The sequence below is a fragment of the Dipodomys merriami genome, unplaced genomic scaffold, assembly GCF_024711535.1.
Source record: "Dipodomys merriami isolate MVZ:Mamm:240054 unplaced genomic scaffold, mDipMer1.0.p SCAF_355, whole genome shotgun sequence".
Taxonomy (NCBI): Eukaryota; Metazoa; Chordata; class Mammalia; order Rodentia; family Heteromyidae; genus Dipodomys; species Dipodomys merriami.
This window is the reverse complement of record NW_027205104.1, coordinates 423777-447175: the sequence shown is the minus strand read 5'-3', so window position 1 is coordinate 447175 and position 23399 is coordinate 423777. Positions and strand designations below refer to the sequence as shown.

Sequence of the window (23399 nt, the reverse complement as noted above, 5' to 3'; positions counted from 1 at the left end):
CCATGGGGTCAAAAGGTACCTAAGTATATGATTGCCAGTGGAAAAATAGGGGACAGAAATCAGGTATTGGCAGTTTTTCCATTTTCATTTGTGTGCGAATTTTTAATATAACTGTGGGGATATAAAGCATTAATGCAAGTCAAAATGTTTCAGCAGTTCAACTTTATAACAATTATAAATCTGTTAAATTTTTCTGGACAATGCCAGCATTTGGATTTTTTTAAAAATAAGTAAATTTCTTATTGATGGCAAAAAAAAAAAAAAAAATAGATGGCCGACCAGAAGCGGCGGGCGAGTGGAGTGTCCTTGCGCGTGGATCCGAGCGACCATGGTGGCCCGAATGTGGTCGCTGATGAGGTTCCTCATCAAAGGCAGTGTGGCTGGGGGTGTCATCTACCTAGTCTACGACCATGAACTTCTGGGACCCAGTGACAAAAGCGAGGCCGCACTGAGGAGGGCTGAGGAGGTGGTGCCTCCTGCCATGCACCAGTTCAGCCAGTATGTGTGCCAGCAGACCGGCCTGCAGTTACCGCAGCTCCCAGACCCTCCAAAGATTAACTTTCCCATCCGAGAGTCCTGGAATTCAGGCATCGTCAAGGTGATGTCTGCCCTGTCGGTGGCCCCCACCAAGGCCATCAACTACTCCAAAGAGGGCTGGGAGTATGTGAAGGAGCACACCAAGTAGCCCGATCAGCAGATACCGCCCACCTCGGCTGAACAAGGACACAAACACCTCAGGCTCAAGACCCCACAATCGGGACCTCACTCACAGCAGCTTCCAGCTTCGCTGGCCCAATAAAGGACTTTGGAAGTGTTAAAAAAAAAAAAAAAAAAAAGAAAGAAAGAAAAAGATGGCCAATCAACAAGAAATTGAGGACTCTTCAGGTTTGGTGAAGAAGTATTCTTAGATAGCTGGAACATCAAGTCAGGCCTGCACAGGATAATTAACTGTAATCATGCATCCTGGATGGGATCATGAAAGAAAAACAGTAAGAATCAAAATAATTCAAATCCAGACCAGACATCAGTAAGTAAATCATACATTAACATTAGTTCATTAACAATAATAAATGTAGTATAACAGTGTATGAGGGTAAATGAGGTAAAAACTGGGTGTAAGGTAACTAGTAAAACCAAAACAGTTCAAATATCAAAATTCATTTAAAAACTAGATTTAGTTTAAGATCATAAATGCTAATAAATGGCCAGAGGTTTTTCCATGCAAATCTAGCTAAAATATTGCTTCCACTGGGCACAGGTGGCTCACATCTGTAATCTTAGCTACTACAGAGGCTGAGATTGAGGATCACAGCTCAAAGCCAGCCCAGGAAGGAAGGTCCATGAAAAGCTTATCTCTAATTAATCACCAGAAAACTGAAAGTGGCTCAAAGTGGTAGAGTGCTAGCCTTGAGCAAAAGAGCTCAGGGACAGCAGCCGCGCCCTGAGTTCAAGACCCACTACTGACAAAAAATATATGTATTCTTTCCAAAGATAAAAGAAACAATTGTCAAGAACATTAAAAAAAAAATTCTCCAAAAAGTAATCCATAATGTTTGTGAAACAATTTCAAATTTTTCAAATATTTCAAAGAATCAACAAATAGAACACATTCTCAGGAGAAAAGGAAAGCTACTAAGACAAACCTTGAATTGGCTCTAACTTGGAAGATAAAATTTCAAAGCAATTACAATAACTATCTTAAAAAAAAAACCCAAAAAAACAGTAATTATCCTCAATGAAGCAATAAGTGGAAAGAACAAGTGAGTAGAGAAACAAAAAAAAATCACAAAAATGGAACATGGAAATTCAAAAACTAAACCTATAACATCTAGAATAAAAGTATATTATATACATTTGATAAACAAATGGGGTTGACAGAGAAAAGTCTTTGTAAAGAATAATATAAAAGAGATTAAAATGAGTAAAAGAAGCTAGGTGGTGGTGGCTCATGCCTATAATCCAAGCTACTCAACAAGCTGAGATCTGAGGACTGCGGTTTCAAGCTAGCCTAGAAATGTCTTTGATATTCCTTCTCCACATAATGAGAAAAAATTCTGGACCCGAAGTCTGGCTCAATGGAAGAGCAAAGCACGAGCAAAGGGCATCAGTAAGAGCATGAGGCCCTGAGTGCAAGCTCCACTATAGGACATAAACAAACAAATAAATAAATAGGTCCTATTATATGTATGTATGTATATATACATATATATATATGATCCAACATATATTAAGTATACATAGATAAGAGGACTGAGAGAAGATAAAGAAAAGAGATAGAGAAAAGAATGGAGAGTTATCCATTAGGGGAAATAATGCCCCCAAATTTTAAGTATGTGATGAAGAAACCAAATGTACATATTTTCACTGAGAAGGATAAACATGACTACATGTATATCAAGGGACATGGGAGTCAAACTACTGGAAGTGAAGAGTAAGGGTCATATCTTGAAAACACCAAGGAAACTTTGCACATACTAGTTGAAATTATATGGTTAATTAAATGGTTAATCTCTGTGGTTCTAAAAAGTATTTTAAATAATCACCTGAAAGTCAGGAAATGACTAATAAACATAGGGGATGAAAAGAAAAATGCATAGTAAAGTTATAGACACAAAGTAATCATATCAACAATTACATTACATTTTAATGCAACCAACAGCCAACTATATGGACAGAGACTATCAGAAAGGCTGCAATGAAGACTGTACATTGTCTTAAAGTGTAGCAGTTGAAATATAAAGACACATATTTTGAAGTACCTATTCTTTTTGCCAAGCACAAAGAAATCATAAGAAGGCAAAAATGGCAATATTAATATCATACAACACAGATCCCAAGATAAAACCATTAGAGCACAAAAACCTACTTCAGATTGTCCCTTCACCATTTGGAAGACAGGAAGGAGCTCAAAAACCACTTTCTCCACCTTCCCACTCCTCCCCAATATAGAGATGAGAGAGGGGCCAGTGACTCCTTTTGCCACACTTTTAGTATGTATATATGTAGTTAGTATGTATGTATGTTAAGAAACTTGGGCTTCTTAGGAGGTGAGAGACCTGAGCCACAGCCAGCACCACTGCCTGGGTGTTCACCTAAGGCTTAGAGTCAGCTGCTTTCTTTGGCAAGATTCAAATGGAATTTGTAACCATTTTGTTTGCATGGTCTTCATCTATGGCTTAGAGTCAGCTGCTTTATTTGGCTGGCAAGATTCAAATGGAATTTGTGACCATTTTGTTTGCATGGTCTTCATCTATGGCTTAGAGTCAGCTGCTTTATTTGGCAAGATTCAAATGGAATTTGTGACCATTTGGACTTCTAACAGTATCACACAGTTACTCTCCCTCATTCTGTCTCTCAAAAATTCCCATTTCATCTGGCTACAGTGGCTCATGTCTATAATCCTAGCTACTCACGGGGCTCAGAACTGAGAGTCATGGCTTAAAGCCAGGCAGACAAATCTGAGCAATTCTTACTTTAATTAGCCAGCAAAATGCTGAAGTGGAGGTGTGGCTCAAGTAGTAGAGCGCTTGCCATGAGCAAAAAAGGTAAGTGAGGGGCTGGGAGGGTGGCTCAGTGGTAGAGCGCTTGCCTTGCATGCCTGAGTCCCTGGGTTCGATTCCTCAGCACCACAAAAGCAAACAGAAAAAAGCCGGAAGTGGTGCTGTGGCTCAAGTGGTAGAGTGCTAGCCTTGAGCTGAAGAGCTGAGGGACAGCGCCCAGGCCCAGAGTTCAGACCCCACGACTGGACCCAAAAAAAAAAAAGGTAAGTGAGATCAGGACAGAGTTCAAGTCCCGGAACTTGTATACAAAATAAAGTCATAAGCAATAAAAATTCCTAGTTCATAAGATTTCTCTGAAAATTATTTAATAAACATAGGAAAAGTCTTTAACATGATTTTAAAGACTGCCTGAGTCTGGGGTGGTGGCTCAGGCCTACAATCCCAGATATGCAGATAGCAGAGAAGAGATGGCACTAGTTCAAGGCTAGCCGGGGTTAAACACTTAGACTCTCTTTCAAACATCATAATCGAAACGTGGTAGGAAACACCAGGAATCCTGAGGCAAGTCTTGGGCCAAACTCCTGAGAGTGTATCTGAAGAGTAAATGAATACTTGAAGGACTGTGGTCTTGGCCCAAGTAGTAGAGGAGGCCTCCAACACAAGGTCCCGGGCCCTGACATAGCACGCTGCAAACTTCAATAATTAGGGGCTCTCTTTTAAGGCCTCAATATGCCTTAAAAGTTATGGAGGCTGTAATGTCAATTGCATAATAGCAGTGTTTGGGTAAGTTAAAAATGTACCTTTTATTTTCTTTCAGTAAGACAAATTTTCCAAGTGGAGTTTTATTTCACTATACTTTAAAGTACACTGTAATTGATGTAAAGTAACTTTAGTATACCAATAATGATAGCTTCTATTTAGATAGAGCTTTCAATTTTCAAAGTGCTTTGGTAGACATTATCTCCGCTAATCTTTACAGCAGCACTGAAAGATAATTGGGACAGCTCTTACTATTCCTACCTTCAAAATGAAGACTCCAATGAATACAGAGGAAAGTGGCTTGCTCCCAATTTACCCAGAAGGAAAAGAAACAGAAATCTCAGGCCCTCTCCTTCCTATCACTGGCTGCCACCGTGGACTACGGACATAGCAGTGGAAAGGAAAGCCATCTATTCACCTCTATTCTTCACGTACCATTCCCCAAGCTTAACCCATCTCAAAACATGTCCATGGCTGATCTGAGACTTCACTGGCATCCCTTGAATTGCACTGAATTGGGCTGTTGTGAATCCAGGAAAAAATATGTATGTATGTATGTATACATACATATATATACATATATATATAATATGTATTCAGAAAAGTTATTGAGTCAAAGTCTTGGTTACAGTGTGCTTTGCATATGTGTGTGGGGTGCTAGTGAGGTTCTTACACTCTAGCATGACTTTTTCACTCATTTCTGATTCTCAACCACTTGAGCCACAGTTGCACATCCAGCTTTCTGCTTCTTAATTGATTATTGGAACTGACATTCTCTTAGGCTGTCTCCAGACCTAGGTTCTCAGATCTCAGCCTCCTGAGTGACTAGGATTTTAGATATGACCTACTGATACCTGGCTTGGTAAACTGTTTGATATACTTCCCAGGAAGTGAACAAGTGATGAATTACACAATTTTTTCCCATGATTTTCTAAAAGGTATTTTTTTTTAACAAAAGTAAAGATAGAGCCACAGGGTTACAGGTTGATTGATTATTGGAATAACTGCAACAAAATATTACTAAGTAATTTTTGTTACATTGTATGTTTAAAGACATAAAATGAAGAAAGCTAGAATAAAATCCCTTCTATTCCTGTGTACTTACTTATTAGAACAAGGGCTCAAGACTAAAAATGAAAAGGAATAACAAAATGAAGCTGATTCTATTTCCTACTAGCAGTAAGTAATATTCACCCACAGACACATGTTACCAATTACAAAAATAAGCACAGTTAATAATAACATAATCTCATTTAATGTTTAGAAACTACTTGTTAAAAAGGAATTATTTAACTAATTACATAAGATTTCTATATGGTTTCAATAATTTTTATATATAAATAGATCAACAATACCACAAACCCTTAGAAATAAAGCTTAAGATATGAAGGAATTAAAATGGGTCATTTCAAGTGATTCATAAAGGTATTTAAGAATAATTTAAATGGTAATGTCTTATAAAGTCACCATGAACAGGTCAAAAACAGTATACAATTTCAGTCTATTAAAAATTACCTTTTACATGTATTGTTGAAATGATGACAATAAAGAGTAAATGATACTTTTGAAATTGTACTGAAAACATTGTAACACAAATGTACTTGTTTCTTTTTTGTGGGGCCTGAACTCTGGGCCTGGGTGCTGTCCCTCAGCTCTTCAGCTCAAGGCTAGTGCTCTACCACTTGAGCCATAGTGCCACTTCCGGCTTTTTTCTTTTTGCTTATGTGATACTGAGGAATCGAATCTAGGGCCTCTCAGGCATGCAAGGCAAGTGCTCTACCACTGAGCCACCTTCCCAGCCCTACTTGTTTCTTATTTAAACTTTCATATTTATCTTTTGTCAACACTGCAACTTAAAATTGTGCAAAGAAGTACATGATCTTTCAAGGCAAGTATTTTATATGAGTCAGAGTATCTGAAGGTTACTGACTCTAAAGTCACCAGGGTGATAAGTACAAAGAAATAAATACAATAGGAAGTGGAGGTGTATACAGTTCAATGGTAGCGCAAAAAGCCAAGTGATACCACAAGTCCCTGAGTTCAAGAGCCAGTACTTCAGAAAAATTGAAAAGAAACAAAATGGAAAGAAAAAGGAAAAGAACGAACACAACAAACTCTAACAAGGTACGGACAAACAGCCATTTGCTGATGTAGAAATAAACTGCAGATAACACAATAATGAAGTTTTACAGCTTATTTGTTTTTTTCAAATCACAGAGAAAAATTTTCAGAGATAATTTTTTCTTTGGTATTTTTATATTAATAATTCCATCACTTTTGCATTTTCATTTGCTTTTATCAAAAAGAGACTATAAGGATAGTAAAAATATAGCTTATCAGGCAGGACTATCTGAAGGAAAAGCTTGTGCAAGTACTACATAAATACATTGTTATTAAATATTCCCAATTTACACCGTTTCTTCCCAGAGAGAGGGAAGCTTGCTAGTTGTGAGCAAAATTAATTAGCCCAGACTTTTTCTGCTGTTTTCTAACAAGAGCTTGCAAACAGTGTCTCCCCTTCCCCATTTTCTCCTCCCTTTCCCTCTTCTCTCCCTTCACAAAACTTTTCATGTAGTGTTAAAATAATAACCTATATTGTGGGGCTGCTACAAGGACCAGATGGCCCATTACATGAAAAATTCTTGGATTGATGCATTGTATATAATAAATACCAACAAACGTTATTAGCAGCCACATCATTTTCCAAAACAATGAATTGGAAAAGAGCTTTCTCAACACTATCAAATTATTCTCCTATTCTTAGGCACCATTTGAAAATACTTGATAAGTGCTATACATATGGAAAAACTAGAATCTCATCCACTGGCAGTAGGAATGTAAATGGCACAGTTATTATAGAAAGTAACCACAGTTCTTCCCAGAATTAAACACTGAGTTACCACATGACATAGAAATGTTATTCCTGTGCGTATACTCAAGAAAAATGAAAATTGTGTCCACATAGAGACTTGCACATGTTCTGTTCCTTTTAGCACTAACCTTAAAAGCCAAAGAGCTGCTTGTTAACTACCCAAAGGCCCATCAATGAGTAAATGAATGTATGCACATGTGGATGTATCCACACAGTGGAATACTGTCTGTCCATGGTCTAGGATGAGACACTGACTCACATATGTGTGAATCATAAAAACATTCACAAAAAGTGCATTCATTCATTCATTCATTCATATTAAATGTTTTTGTTTTTTTGCTTTTGTCAGTCCTGGGGCTTGAACTCTGGGCCTGGGCGCTGTCCCTCAGCTCTTCAACTCAAGGCTAGCACTCTACCAACTTGAGCCACAGTGCCACTTCCAGCTTTTTCTATTTATGTGGTACTGAGGAATGGAGCCCAGGGCCTCATGCATGCGAGGCAAGCACTCTACCACTGAGCCACCTTCCCAGCCCCATCATATTAAATGTTGAGGAGATACAAACCTATAGATCCAGGACTACATGAGTGATCACTTAGGGTGGCAGTGGAAGGTATTTGGGAAAAATAAGATTTATTGTTAAAAATTAGAAGGATTCTTTTGGAGGTGATGAAAATAATCAATGATGGTTGAATAATGTAAGTGTACAAGCTCAGTGATTTTTACTATAAAGGTATGAATTTTATAATAAGTGAGTTGTATCTCCATAGAGCCATGCTGTTCTTTCTGCCTGTCCCACAAGAAAATCTCTATATATCAGTCACTAAGGTACTTGGCAAAAAAAAAAAAAAAAAGAATACTGATTTCTTTCAGGATAAGCAAATCAATGAATGCTTCCTTCCTATTTTGCCATTTTAGAAACCAAAAATCATGAGAACAAAATTTGTAAACATCACTTTGCCTTATGTATTTTATTTATAATGTGGCAGTTTTGTCATTAAATATCTCATAGTTGATATGCCTTGTAGTGCTTTAAGTAATAGTGCTAATGGAATAAGAAACTAAAGGAGATGTATATTTCAACAATTAATACATTTTTTCTCTCGAATTGCTCACACTGTTCTAATTTCCATATGCTCTGAAAAAAATATTAACAAGATTCAGACAAAATTGCTGGTGACATTAAAATTCATTCATTCAAACTTCCAACAAATATTTACAGAATAAATATGCGCTAGCCATGGTGCTAAAAGCTTATGTCACAAGATTCAATAACACAGCCTGGGGACAGAGATGTTAAGATGGAATTTTAGATCAGTACAAAAATATGGTATTTGCTGTATTAGGAGGATTTGTTATGTGTGCCATACACCAAATGTTTTGAGAATAGAGAGCAGGGAGTAGCTAAAATCTGGAGGAGTTAAAAAATATTCAGAGATAGAGAAAACTTATAATTACTATAAAAGGGAAGAAATGTCCAGGGTAGAGAAGGTTCCATTGCTAAACATTGTCTTTCTTGCTAACCAGGCATTTCCAGTAGCCACAGATTATCAGTACTGTAGGATGCTGTGTTGTAGTAAACAGCAGAGAACTGTAGGACTTAGAGGAATGTAAGCACTCTGGAGGTCTGTAGTGAATTTTTTTTTATTTTTATCTTTTGGTTGGTTGTGGGGCTTGAACTCTGGGCCTGTACATTGTCTCTGAGTTCTTCAGCTCAAGGAGAGCACTCTACCACTTGAGCCACAGCACCACTTCCAGTTTTCTGGTGGTTAATTGTATTTTTCTTGCCTAGGCTGGCTTTGAACTGCAATCTTCAGATCTCAACCTCGTGAGTAGCTAGGATGACAGCTGTGAGCCACCAGCATCTAGCTGCAGTGAAACTTTTAACAGGCTATGTCTTCTATTCCATGAATATTTCATCTTTCACTATTAAGACTACGTTAACAAACCCAAGCCATCCTGGCTACTGTTTGCTTCCAAAAGAAAATGTCAAAATCTCCATGTATTTATACTCTGAATAGAAAGATATTCTAAAGAATGTTTTGTGCTCATGACTATATGACTACCCTGAGGCCAATATTTGATTTACAAACGTATATAACTAACTTGGCTTTAGCTATAATTGTGCATGGCTTCTTGCTAAGGCAGATCTAGTTCGACTACATAAATTGATGGACGTTGAAACCCCAGGCCCTTTCCAACTTGAAGTGTGTGTGTGTGTGTGTGTGTGTGTGTGTGTGTGTGTGTGTGTGAGAGAGAGAGAGAGAGAGAGAGAGAGAGAGAGAGAGAGAGAGAGAGAGAGAGAGAGAGAGAGAGAGAGTTCATCAACAGGATCTTAGTGGGTAATGTCTGGTGTGTATCTTGCCTTCTTATGAAATACAGTTCTACAGGTCCATCTGTGAAAACAACTCTGCTCCTTGACAGTCATCTCAGTACTTTCCAGATTTTAACACTGAACAAAACAATGAAGGTCTGCAACGTAATTTTAAGAGTCAAATGGAAATTTTCTTTAGTGTCATATGGTTAAAACTCTTCTTTGAACAAAAGCACTTGTTCTGACACAAAGTCTCTCCATGGGTCTGTTCTGCAACATACCTCTCATCACTGCACTTTCTTCTACTATTAAATGAGGGCAATGCTGTTAACCCATTTCAAGTGATTGCAAACCTGGAAACTATAACAGACATTTTGGTCAAGATTACTCAGGGAAAATGCCTTCCTATTAAATTCTTATAGTATCAACATTTTATAATAGAAAAGATAGAGCCAAATCTTCTTATTGGCAGATCATTCTATGGAAGGCACTTGCCCGTCTCCCTCTGCTAGGCTCTCCCTTCAATTATCCTGGAAGCAGAGATGTTGCTTCCTCCCAAACACAAGGCAGGTTGCCTACTGTGTCTTTTTAAAAGCTCTGGGCTCCTTTCCTGCAATGCCACCTACTACAGGTGCAGAGCTCCCTGACTCTCTCTGCAACTGTCCCATGGAGCAGGGCCTGGAGGGAGCTGACCATGTGGCCACTGCACTGCTGAGCAACAAGCTCTCCCCTTCCTGACCCAGGCGTCTCCTGCCTTTACCTTCGTGGAAGAGCGTGTGACTGGCTTGTAGGGAGAGGAAGTCTCGGCCCTCAGAGTGCCCTGGCTGCTCACCAGGTCTCTGGCCTGGCATTTCCCCTATCTGAATGTATCTTGTTTTCTATGGCATTTTCACTACCTGAAGGTTTCTTTCTTTACTTACTTTCTCCATCCCCCTTCTACCCCCCACCCTTTCTGGACCTCCAGAAAGTATACTTTAGAAAAAGAACTCTGGGCTAAAATCAAATTCAAGTCTTTATTTTAACCAAAGAATTCTTTTCTATCATGTCCTTCTTAAGATGAGGTCATGAGCCATGTTTAAGCTGTGGAATGCCCACTTTATCAACAACAGGAACTCACAGTCCTAATTCCTCGTCCACCAACCTAAAAGAAAGTAAGGGGTTTTTCTCTCTTTTCTACTTGAAAAAAATTTTTGTACTGATTAAAAGATGAAAATACTATTATTGATACATAAGTGTTTAATCCAAATTGAGATATCTCCATATATGAAAGTCAGAAATCTTCTATTATATAAATCTAGAGACACTCAATCACTAAATAAATGAATTTTGAACCAGTGCCGGTGGCTCACGCCTGTCATCCTAGCTACTCAGGAGGCTGAGATCTGAGGATCATAGTTCAGAGTCAGCCCGGGCAGAAAAAGTCTGTGAGACTCTTATCTCCAATAAACCACTCAGAAAACCAAAGTGGCACTGTGGCTCAAGTGGTAGAGTGCTTGCCTTGAGCTGAAGAGCTGGGGGACAGTGCTTAGACCCAAAGTTCAAGCCCCATGACCGCCAAAAATAAATAAATTAAATAAATGAATTTTGGAAACCACTCTGTTAGTCAGAAAGAGTTTCATTCTCTACTTCTAAGTTTTCAATCACTTGTCCTAAATTTTTTACCTTCTGTCTTGAGCAAACATTGAACTTTATTATTCTAAAATTCTAGGCAATTCCCACCAAATAATATAGCACTTCTATACATAGTAGAACAAACTTTAAAACCCATGTCAGCACTATCTCACCTCAACGGATGGGTGCATCTCTAAAACTCATCTATAGAATTCTGGAGAATAGTCACAGCAGAGTTTAAGTTTACCTATATATGTATATGTCTTTAATGATTAATATTATTAACCTGCTTCAAAAAGTAGCTACAAAGACGTGTACAAATTTACAGGGAAATCCCATTCCCGTTTACTACCAGTCTTCGCTTGTGATCCATCAGGCTATAATCTATTCTCTGATAAAATTGGCCTTCAATTTCAATATTAAGTTACCATTAGAACTAAAATTACTTAGTCCCTCAATAATATAAAAAATCCACTCGCCACATGATAAGAGAACTCAAGCATGAGAAGGTCTATTCTGTCATCTTAACCATGTGTGTGTTAGCAACTTATCAGGCTGCACAATGTCATCATGCAGCTCATAGTTTTATATTTAAACATCACATAATTCATGCTTTCAGAATTGTCTGTTCACTAGTACAAGCTTCCTCGGGCAGTATACAGAAAGGGCAAAGGATTAGAGGAAGCATATACAACCGAGTGTGGTTGTACACAACAAATGAAAGATCCACAACTTATAGGTCTCTGGAGTTGGGAATGCTATGAAAGGGGAAATAACAGGAGGCAATTGGCAAGGTATGAGTGGTGGCAATTTGGCTCTGGCTTTGTCATCTCATACGCAGAGGCGGCAGGGGACAAGCTTCACAGGACATTAGCTAGTATCACGTTCAAACTGAACAAATACCTTTTTGTTCCACATGGGTCAATTTCTTCACCTTCACACACGGTGGTAGATTCATTAATTTTTTTGTTTTTAAAAATTCAGGGTTAGTTCAATGTGATTTGAAATTAGTTAAAAAAACAGATTTCTTAGGCCCACACTTTTCTGATCTTTTCTGCTTATATAGAAATGATTGCTCATTTAAATATAAAAAGAACAGATGTGTACCACTGTTTTCAAACTGCAGTAAACTTGTGTTTTTATGTCTCATAAAACGGTATCAGTATAAATGCTGAGCAAAGGAATATTATATCTTAAGTGCAAAGATATTCAGATGCAAAAGAATTCTTTTCTGTAGGTATTATTTAGTTAAATGATGTTATATTTTTAAATAAATTTTACGAGAGAAAGTATTAATGTTATACTAATTATAAAAATACTGCCAAGTGCTAACAGCAGGTAAAAAGTAAACTCACTTCACTTGCATACACTTGCCACTATATAACATATTAAACAAAAATTTACTCATGGCTATGTTTTTGATAGGTTTTATGTGCTACTGCAAATATACTAAAATTATTTCAGAATGGATATAGTGATATGTCAGAGATTAACAGATATTTCCACAACACTATGCACAGTTTCTAGTTCCATTCTCTTCCTACCTGAAACTCCTGTAGATATGGTGACTAATATATCTTAATGTGTTTCTGTATATCAATATTTTTATTACATTACTTCTTAAGATGACAACTTCAAATAATAGCTACTGCTGAAAGAAAATTCCAGAACCACCCATATTTTTCTTTCCTTGACATATTTGTGGGTATATATTTTTATGCTTATAACAGAAGATCATCAAGAAGCATGCCCAGCTTCCTATTTCTGGACTGATTGAAGAAATAGTTATGACCCTTGCTGGTGATGTGGAAGTGTATACATAGAATTGATGAAGCAACCACTGTGACGGATTACTTAAGGAAAACAACATTTTCCATGGCTTCTTCTTTTTCTCCTTATATCATGCAGTACAGAGTGAAATGTGCGTGAATGTGTCTTTAGGCAGTGGGAGAGGATTGTTTATGTGCTAATGGTTAATTTCACCTATACCTCAGGTATTAACGTAGATATAATGCTTTTCCATAAGTCATTACTACATCTATTTCTCCTGCAGAATAGAACAACCTTAGTTTTCCTTTCATTTTTCCTTTTTAACACCATATATTTGCTTAAAGATTATATAGATTGGACTAATGCCTCATTACTAAGAAAGGTAACAAATAGTTTATTTGCTTATTTTAAGAAATAAGTAGCTAGGCGGAGCACCTGTGACTCATATCTGTAATCTTAGCTACTCAGGAGGCTGAGATCAAGAGAATCATGTCTATCTTGAGCTTCTGCTGTACTCATAAGGAAGCAGTCAGTCCTATACTGACCCCACTCTCTTTGTCTGGAAGATGCACCAGACTGTAAGAAAGTATTCAGAAGAGATATCATAAGGACCTCTGCTACTGTAGGAAATGGAATTGCCAAAAGACATACTATTGAAGAATTTGCAAAAACTGTGGTTCTACATTAGGTAAAGGTGGGTGAACGATGGAGGATGCTATTAACTGTTCTCACATATTCAAAGAGTAGGTAAGTGGAAGCGCATTAGGCCCATTATACATAAGCATGACTTCTGTGCACATATTAGGAAACTAAAAGAAAGGGGATTTTGACTCGCTAAGTGAAGTCAAGAATCAGTCAGCATTATCCCAAGTAAGTTCTCTATCAGGGGAAGGTCTCCCAACCAAGGTCTCTGAGATATCTTCTTGGCAGACATAGCATATTTGAGATTTGAACACTGAATCAACCAACAGCAGATTTTTAGAAGCTAAGATCTCACCATTTGTGATGCAAATAGGGAGGGTGAATTATCATTCATTCCACTAATTTCTGCTATTCTTAGGCATTGCTTTGCTATCAGGGACACTACAATGAACTTAATTAGGCAAAAGTATCTATTGGCAGGAAGCTTGAATTCTAGAGTGTTTGAGACAAAATAAAAAAATAAGCACAGAACACTAACCACTCTTCATGTTTGAAAAATGAATTGATGCTAGTGTGAGGCAAAGCTATAGTTGAGACCCTTGTGTATTTTTTAAGTTAAAAGTTACTAGAGAGACCTTTACCACCTCTTGCTTTTATCCCTGCTACATTTTATCCTTTCATCTCTAATCTATTTTTTAATTCACCACTACAAAATAATTTACACTTGTATTCACTGAAATTAATAATAAAATACAATTAGCCATTTACAAATTCACACGTTAATGCTTTCCATTCACTCTGATTTCCTATACCTTAAAATTTTCCACTTTTAAATTTATAAAATAAATGCAGGATTCATTACTGAAATTTATAAGCTATAAAGAAGTATAAAAATCTACAAGTTGTATTTTATAATTCATTTTATTATTTGCTAAAATTACTAAAATACTAGTCTTTTGGGAATTGATTGAGTAAATCACTTAATTGGAATTGGAGTCATCTTTTTTTGGTTGTCTTCATTAAATGTCAGTTCTGGGAAAGTGGTAACATGACGAAGGATGGATTTCCATGTTTTATTAGCTCATTTGATGCAAACCCAATTGATGATAATAGAAATGTTTGGTGCTTGCCTTCTATATAAATGCAGGGAAACTCAAGAAAGATACCTTTAATGGTTTCTTACTGATTTAAATATACAAAAACATCCTTAGAATTTTTATTTTGGTTACACCACAGAATAAGACATTCCATTCCAAACTTCTTATTTCTCAGACTAATTACAATTTGAGGTGTTTCTAAAGCTGTTCAGAACAAGGTAAGATCCCACGTAATAGAAATTTGTGTGGCCCTTCATTTAAGGATGAAACTTATAATGGCTTCAGGATAAAATTATTTCATTTGTAAGGCAAACCAGTAGTATATAACTGCATATTACACATAGGTACTACACAAAATCCTACAGATGTCATATTTTAGAATTTGCTTATTTATTCAACTACAAAGAGGTTCTCATTTAACCTTATTAATTTTATAATAAAAGCTTTAGATACTTCTAGAACACACGCACTGACTAATATTACACACACAGACATATACAAATTTATTGTAAAATCAATAGTGTTTTCCCAAAGTAATTATATCAGTGTAACTAGAGTGCATAGTTACTTTGAATGCAGGTTGGCTTATGTTTGTAAGGGTTTAGATTAATTTTTACAATTTCCTTGTGAAACTGGTTATTATATATTAGTCCTTTCTATTCAGGTCCTTGAAAGAAAGTCCTACATAAATAATATAAAGCCAATTATTTCCCTTTTATAGTTGCTTAATTTTATAATTTTCAGTTCATTTACATATGTATTCTCACAAAATACTAATTCCTCGGTCATTTTCTCATCAAGGAAAGTGAAAGTTTAACATCTTTGTTAATTGCTTGTCAGAACTGGATATTTCCAGTAGGAAGACATCATGATTTTAAGCAAAAATTGGAAAGCAATTTCTACTCTGTTTGCACACACATGATGTCTCATATTTTGTCTTTTAGGTAAAAGCATTAGACCAAACTACTGCCTTCAGAGAAAACAATTTAATGACTCTGAGTCTTGTTATCTACTGAACACAATATGAGTTAGGTTGCTCTAAATGCATTTCCTTACATTTGCCAGCTCTAAGCCTTGGATTCGATATAATGATTTTGAAATGCCCAAATACAGAGTAGGCGTTTGTGCACAACACAGCTCATCTCCTTCCCTACAATGATAATGCAAGGTACAGGTGTGAGCCATGAATACAATGTAAATTTGCCTTTGGCCATATTATAAAACAAATGGTAGAGATTAATTTTAATAGGTTACATATAGCCAAAGTATTATCATTTCAACATTTAATTAGGATAAAAACTATGAATGTACTGTGATTTCTTTTCTCAAAAAATATGCTGTGTATTTTATAGCTACAGTGTGACTCAGTTGGAACTGACTTTGGTGTGGCCAATGGCTACTGGGCTGATGAGAATAGCCCTGAAACTCAGGTGCCAGACACGCGGTGATAGAAGGTGGCAAGTGACGTACCCTGCCTTCTCAGGTCACTGTAATACCAAGGTTCTCTATTCCTTAAGTATATTATTTGCAAAACTATATCTACAATTAAAGATTTATAACCTAGTCCCGGTATTTTTTTATGATGGGAAAAGAAATAACGGATACCTGCTAACCTTTAGTTTTAATATCCATTAACTTAATGAAGCAAGCCCACATCTTTCCCTTCAGTGTAATTAGAACATGACATTTGAAAGGTAATGTCGTGATTCCAGGACCACTGGTTTGTTTGTGTTACTGGGAACAAAAAGCCCTTTTCTCATTCATATGAAGCTGAAACAATATTATTCAAATGATTTAATATCTTTGAAAGAATAAACGACAGAAATATTTACATAACACAATACCACAGGGGAAATATCCATTTTAACCCAGTGTTAAGAATGACAAAGCAGAGATAAGCCAGAATAATACATCTTATTTATTTTCCAATAATACATCTAGGGCATCCCATATGTCTAACTTCTCTAACCTGTCAGAAACAGTAACCTATAGGTGTTTAATACTTGTCTGTACATATTGAATGAATAAATTGTAAAAATGCTTTTCATTTTTGTTTAGAAACAATTATTCTTATTTGTTTTGGTTAGTTAATTTAATTTTTAGTGAAAAAACATTCCATTCCATTTCAGCTTCAGAAAAGGTAACTGATTAAAAGGGGGAAAATGAGGTAGGAGGCTATTCACTACCATGATTTAAAAACATGACCTTCTAGTCTACAATGTAAATTCAGTATTCCAACAATCAGAGAAAAATTGACATAAAAGATAAATTTTTATAAATAAATCCTATTTCTTTTAAAATGCTACTAAATGTAGATTTTAAAAATGGCTTGAATAACAGACAATTACATTCAATGATTTTCATTGTAAACATGGAAGTTTACTTGGGCAACCATATTGTATGGCAAGGTTTTGATTTTGCTGGGGGGAGGTCATGACACAACCCATAATACAGGTGACCAGGAGTGACATCAGTAAGACAAAGAGACCAGCTAAAAGCAGGAAAGATATTCCAGAACACCCCACCTCCCCTGCAAGTTAGGAAATATAGATGGGTGGTTCACACAGCTTTTAATACAAAATGACCTGTGACCACATGATAGCAGGGACAGAAGTCTGGGACAGAAGTCTCAGGAGTCATAGCAGGAAGAAGGCTGCCTGAGAGGGAAAACTTGTCATGCTAGGAAGAGCTGGGCTTGAAGATTCAGGAGGATAGGATATCAGAGGTCCAACAACACACAGGGAACAAAGGAAAAGGGTGAAGAGACAAGAACAGAGTCAAACACTCATTAAAAAAAAAAAAAAAAAAGAAATTTCACCAACAATGCAGTAGGGTTTTTTGGAAAACAGTATGGAGTTCCTCAAAAGACACCACACAGAGCTCCCCTATGACCCAGCAATCCCACTTTTGGGCATTTACCCAAATGATCACAAACAAGACCACACTAAAGCTACCAGCAATGACTATGTTTATTGCAGCATTATTACCATAGCTAAGATATGGAACCAACCCAGATGCTCCTCAGTAGATGTATGGATCAAGAAAATGTGGTATATATACACAATGGAATTCTATGCCTCCATTAGAAAGAATGACATTGCCCCATTTGTTAGGACATGGAAAGACTTGGAAAAAATTATATTAAGTAAGCCAGGCCCAAAGAAACATAGGTCCCATGGTTTCCCTTATTTGCAATAACTAGCATATGTCTGAGTCAAGCAGAAAAGGTCAGATAAGTTGATGTTAAGTGAAATGAACACCAAGATAAGTATTCAAATGTTTTTCTTTCATATTTTTTCTTTCTAACATATTTATAAGGTGATTTCTTTGTTGCTTTGTATGTCCCTCTCCAGCGGTATAACCAGTTTTCACTGTATTTGATGTTGGTATAATTTGGGAAGAGGAAGGAAAAAAAAAACAAATTGCCTAAGTAGTACAGATAGACCTGTTGCAACAATGAGATGTATAAGACATTATGTCGAAAAACAAACTTTACAACTTTTGGTGGAGGGTGTGTAGAGTGTAGTCATGTAGGTGGGAGGGCAGGGATGGTGGGGGAAAAACAAAGGAGGAGGCAACAATGCCAGATAAGAAATGTACTTATTACCTTGCTCGTGTAACTGTAACCCCTCTGTATAGTATTTTCACAAAAAAAACTTATTAAAAAAGGAATTTTAAATGAAATACATTTTTAAATGTGCCTATATCCTGTCCACAGGATTCCCCATCTTCAGCATATTAGAAGAATTCCAACACAAAATGGTGATATACCAAGCCATCAAAAAAGATGACACCACTTCTATTACCCTCCAGTTAGATGGTGATGGAGGACACAACCTTCTGATGGGCTACCAGAATTAAAACAGAAAAGTTCTAAATTATATGATTAAGCAGTCAGGTATATGACAAAGTGAAGCTTTCAAAACTAATCAATTCCATATTGATTCAGACAATAATAAACATGTTACAAAGTTATAATGAGTCCATGATTCTTGTCTATAGAATGAGTGCTTGAAGACACTTAATTCTTCTCAAAACATGTAATATTATTATTAACTTAATGCAAAATTAATTCCGGATAGAGTTTAACGTTTCTGTTAAAATTAACTCAGTTTCCAAGATCTTCTAAAAATGATTTTTTTTTACTTATAATTTTTCTATTGAGCAGGAAGTCGAAGGTAGATGCTATCTGTTGAGAATATATATTTTGTATTAAAATGAATGAGCATTGCACTTGGCATCTCACTGGGATACAAATTTGCATTATTTGTTGTCATGTATCATGATGACAGTAACATCTGTCATAAAATGAAGATGGAAAATTCATTACCTATTAGTCCTTAAGCCACTTTAAGTAATAATTTTGATCACTGTGGGGTTTTTTGTTTTTGTTTTTTACCAAATGAGGTCATGATAAAATAATAAGAAAAGGAGTATCTTAATGTCAAACAATTGTGAATTATAGACTAATCAAGTCATAATTTTTTCAAAAAACTGAACACATTCTTTTGTGTGCATGTTCTTTTATTTGGGTCACTACAACTTGGTCCTATTTGTGAAAGCATTTGGATTTACTAACATTAAATTCTGAGCTAAAACTATGCTATTATTTACCTCATGCTGAAAAAGAAAAAATGTAGAAATGCAAAATAACCTTAATGGCATACTATTTTTTATTGTGCCTCCTTCTAGTACTTGCTCCTTTTCTTTCTGAGTCTTCTCTTTTCTGCTCAGTTCACTTCTAGTGGCAGAAACTCAGGGCGACTCCTACTGCCCTGGTTAACTACATTCACTGAGCTGATAGAAAACAATAGGATCCTATTTTCTGATGAGAACTAGATTCAGTGCAGAAACTTAGAAGCTTTAAAGATCTTTCAATGATCTCCATGCTTTTCGTGAAACTATGTAAGAGGCTGTGACTTTTTAATAATTTATACTTTTTATACTTTATAAGCATAAGAAGTTTCTTATGCTTATTGATCACCCCACCAATTGAATTTTTATAGTATTCTAATCAATATTCTATCACATACATATTTCATCTTTCATCCAAAGAAGTGTGCTTCAAGTCATATGAATAACATTCAGTTACACAGGAAAACTATTATAATGAGTTACATATCTCTTAAAACACATGTGACTATCAGAAAACTACATGATCAAAAATGCATCAAGAAAGATGCTATAATTAAAATATAAACAGTAGCAACAATAATACTGACACTATTTAGATTAAAAATACTTGAGTATTCTGGCATCTGTTGTTGACTAATATATGATGAGAGTATACTAGGTTGGTACATGAACAAATGAAAGCAGAAAAGGCAAGTGTTTACTAGGCAGAAAGGCCTACTCCAAAATCCAGCTCTAAAGGAGATAGCTAGGCTGTTAGGATCATATCTCTGCAGCTTTCTAGGGTAAGAATCCTTAGGGATCAGCAAGCTCAATCCACCTTTTAATGTGTAGATTTTCTCATATCAAATTGATGTTGTCTCCGCTGAAGCAACCCTTAGATCAGTGTGCTCACCAGTACCATTGGTGGGCATCAAAGTCTAATCTGTAACAAATATGAAGATATTACCTTGCAGAATTGACTACCACCCATGACATTCATTGCAGCCTCCATAAATATTATGATCCTCAAAATGTAAAAAGTCATATCACCAGAAAGTAAATATAAAGTGACCTCCTACCCCAACGGCAATTCGTCTGCCACACACATATAAAGCAAGCCACATAGTATGCTAATTGGGTCCCTGAGAAACAGACACCAGTTATGTGGGATCTTTACTGGGGGAGACTGATGAGGCACAGAGGGAGAGATTCTGTAGGAGGTGCAGTTGTTCTGTATCCTCTGTGTGTGGGAAGTTAAATAAGCTGTGCATATGTGAAAACTCACACAACCATGAACCAAAAAAGTGAATTTAACTGTATGCAAATTTTAAAAAAATTATATACTCACAAATTGGGAGGAAGGTGAAATATATTCACAAATTGGTGTAGGCGGCTGAGAGTTATTAGAATATGATGCAGATGCTATGAAGGAGAAAGCAATGGAGGAAAGGGAAAGAGGAAAAGACAAAATAACTTAATGACATAGTGTGTTGAAAAGAGTGCTGAGAAACCTCACAGATGGCTGGAGGCAGACTAAATTGGTAACTCTACCAGGAAGGCATAGTCGGCCAGATATTCTGAAATAACAAAGGTTCACACCCATTGACCTAGTAATTTGACTGTAGGAATTATACCACAGAAATACACAGAAGTATTCAAGACAATGTGCATATGAGACTATCAATTGCTGCATTATTTATCACTGTAAAAAACTGGTATTTATAGGTGCTGATATGGAAATATTTCCACCAATTGGAAGGTGGTACAACTATGCTAACATTTATGTTTATCATTTATATGCTATAGATATCTATTTTTAGTTCTATATGCATATATCTGAAAGACATACAAAAATGATCAAGAATTTCAGATGACTCTTAATAGAGGAAGTAGCTATTTGGCAAGAGTGATGTATGGAAAATGTCTTACAGTATATAATATTGTAAAATTTGAACTGTTATGAAAAATAAGTGGAATCTGTTTTAATTATCTCACCATTAGGTAACTATGGCCCATTGCAGGACAAGCAGAGGCAAGAATGGAGATATCAGAGAGGCAGACCCAGCTAGGTGCTTACAGATACAATGGATGGCTAGGCAACTGATAGAAAAAATGAAGGGAAAGGGGGTTGCAAGGCATCTGGTTTCTGGTTTGAAGACCAAAGTAAATGATGTTATTATTTACTGAGCAAAACATGGTCAGAGAGCAAGCAGGTCACAGAGGTAAGAAGAGCAAACAAGACTTCTGTTTTGGATACATCAGAGATGCCCGTGAGGCAGGATGTTAAGAGACGTCTACCTCTATTTCTATTCAATTGGTAGTTCTTCAACTGTAGTGAGACTAGACATTCATCTTATATTTCCTGGACATTTTAATTTACATTATTGTGATGATCTGATTTTATAGATTTTTGTCATTTGGGCATATTTTTCTTATTTAGAACAGGGATTTTCATATTTACAAAACTAGCCCTTTTTATATATTCCATGTTCTTTCTCAGTTCATCACTTTCTAATACCATATTTCATTGTTTCATAGTTCATATTTCATTATTTCATGTTTCATTTTTCTAATGCCATATTCCTTAGAGAAATTCTTAATCCTTATGCAGTCAAATTTTCTAGTTTTTTTTATATGCCTTCTGGCATAACCTCTTTATTTGATTGGGGGAAAAGTTTATGTAAAGATAAATTTCACAATTAACTACTAATGCCAATATAAATTCTCTAACCAAAATGTGATTTATATGATTTCTGAGAGTTTGGAAAAATTAGGCAGATTCTGAGGACATGGATTTATTTGATATTTAAGCCCCAGGGATGACTTTAATAATGTTGAGCCATTGCTTTATTCCTTAAGAAAAACTAGAAATCAAGGGATATTCTCTGATTCAAATCTCATGATCAATGAATATTTCTTAGAGGAATGGTAGGTATTATTTTTATTTGCAGCATTAAAACTCAGCTAGATATAATTGCCTGTATAGCACATTTTAAAAACAGGTTGGTACAGAGTCTTCCTTCAATTATTTTTAAAAAGCATCAGAGTAAAATGTGAGACACTGCTATTTTTTATATTCTACTCAGCACAACTAATGACTTATAAAATAGGTAATTATTTCCTTTGAGGTCAGACGCAGGTTTAAATGTTAAAGCAGAAAACCAAAATAAATGTGATTGGCTTTTCTCAGAATAGTAAATTAACACTTGACTCCCCCTGCACACGGGTATTTATCTTCGTCTCCAGAACTAGTAGCGAAGCTGGGTGTAGCAGCAGGTGCTAGGATGCCATGCCGAGTTAACTCAGCAAGGATAGAGCTGCCTGGCACTGACACTTCATTTGTCTGTACACCCAGCAACTGTTCATTAATCTGAGCTGACTACCTGTTGAAGCCACCTGTTCAACCTCAGTTTGTCACCTTGGCCAGTCCCATATGGGGTGTGAGCAAGCATGACTGATAGCCGAGGGAACCAGAACCCTAGCCCCAGACTAACAAAAATGGAATCTTCCCCACTGCGTCCACAGTCTGGCTAAAGAGCCCTAGAGAACTGTATGCTTGCTAGGAAACTCTAAAGAGCGATCGTCTATCACACAGTCAGAGCATGTCTTGCTTCAGGAGATTTTCCCTTGCTATTAAGTTGCATTCACACAAGTCTCTGACAGATAAATATCTTACATTAAAAGAGTCTCATTTCACTCTTACTTTTCTTAAATTATAAAACAGTCTAGATCTTATTTTTCTCAAGTTTATACATTTAAAAAATTAGCCAGGCATGGGTGGTGCATGCCTGTAATCCTAGATACTCAGGAGGCTGAGATCTGTGGATCATGGTTCAAAGCCATCCCTGACAAGAAAGTCTGTGAGATGCTTATCTCCAGTTAACCACCAAAAAGTTGGAAGTGAAGCTGTGGCTCAAGTGGTAGAGCACTAGGCTTGAGCAAAAAAACTCAAGGGACAGCACCCAGGCCCTGAGTTCAAATCTCAGACTTTCATTCTTATGTATCTTCAATATGTATCTGTATAATTACGTATATCTATATACATATATTAATCTTGCTCTTTAAACAAGAACTACAACATACAAAAAGTTCTACTATTCCATTTTATGCTCAGTAATACAATATAGTAATAATGTAATTAAAATTCGACCTCATTTTCATAGTATGCATGTTGGACAATTATTTTAAGGACTTAGTTACAGGTAATAATACTATGTGGATC

The 23399-nt window shown here is 36.3% G+C and overlaps 1 protein-coding gene and 1 pseudogene across 1 annotated transcript in view; one reads left to right on the top strand and one right to left on the bottom strand.

The window, feature by feature from the left end:
* The window catches only part of LOC138804086 (E3 ubiquitin-protein ligase parkin-like), an 849159-nt gene that overhangs the window by 647934 nt on the left and 177826 nt on the right, over nucleotides 1-23399 (bottom strand). The window lies entirely within an intron of this gene.
* Nucleotides 302-829, top strand: LOC138804083 (MICOS complex subunit MIC13 pseudogene; annotated as a pseudogene).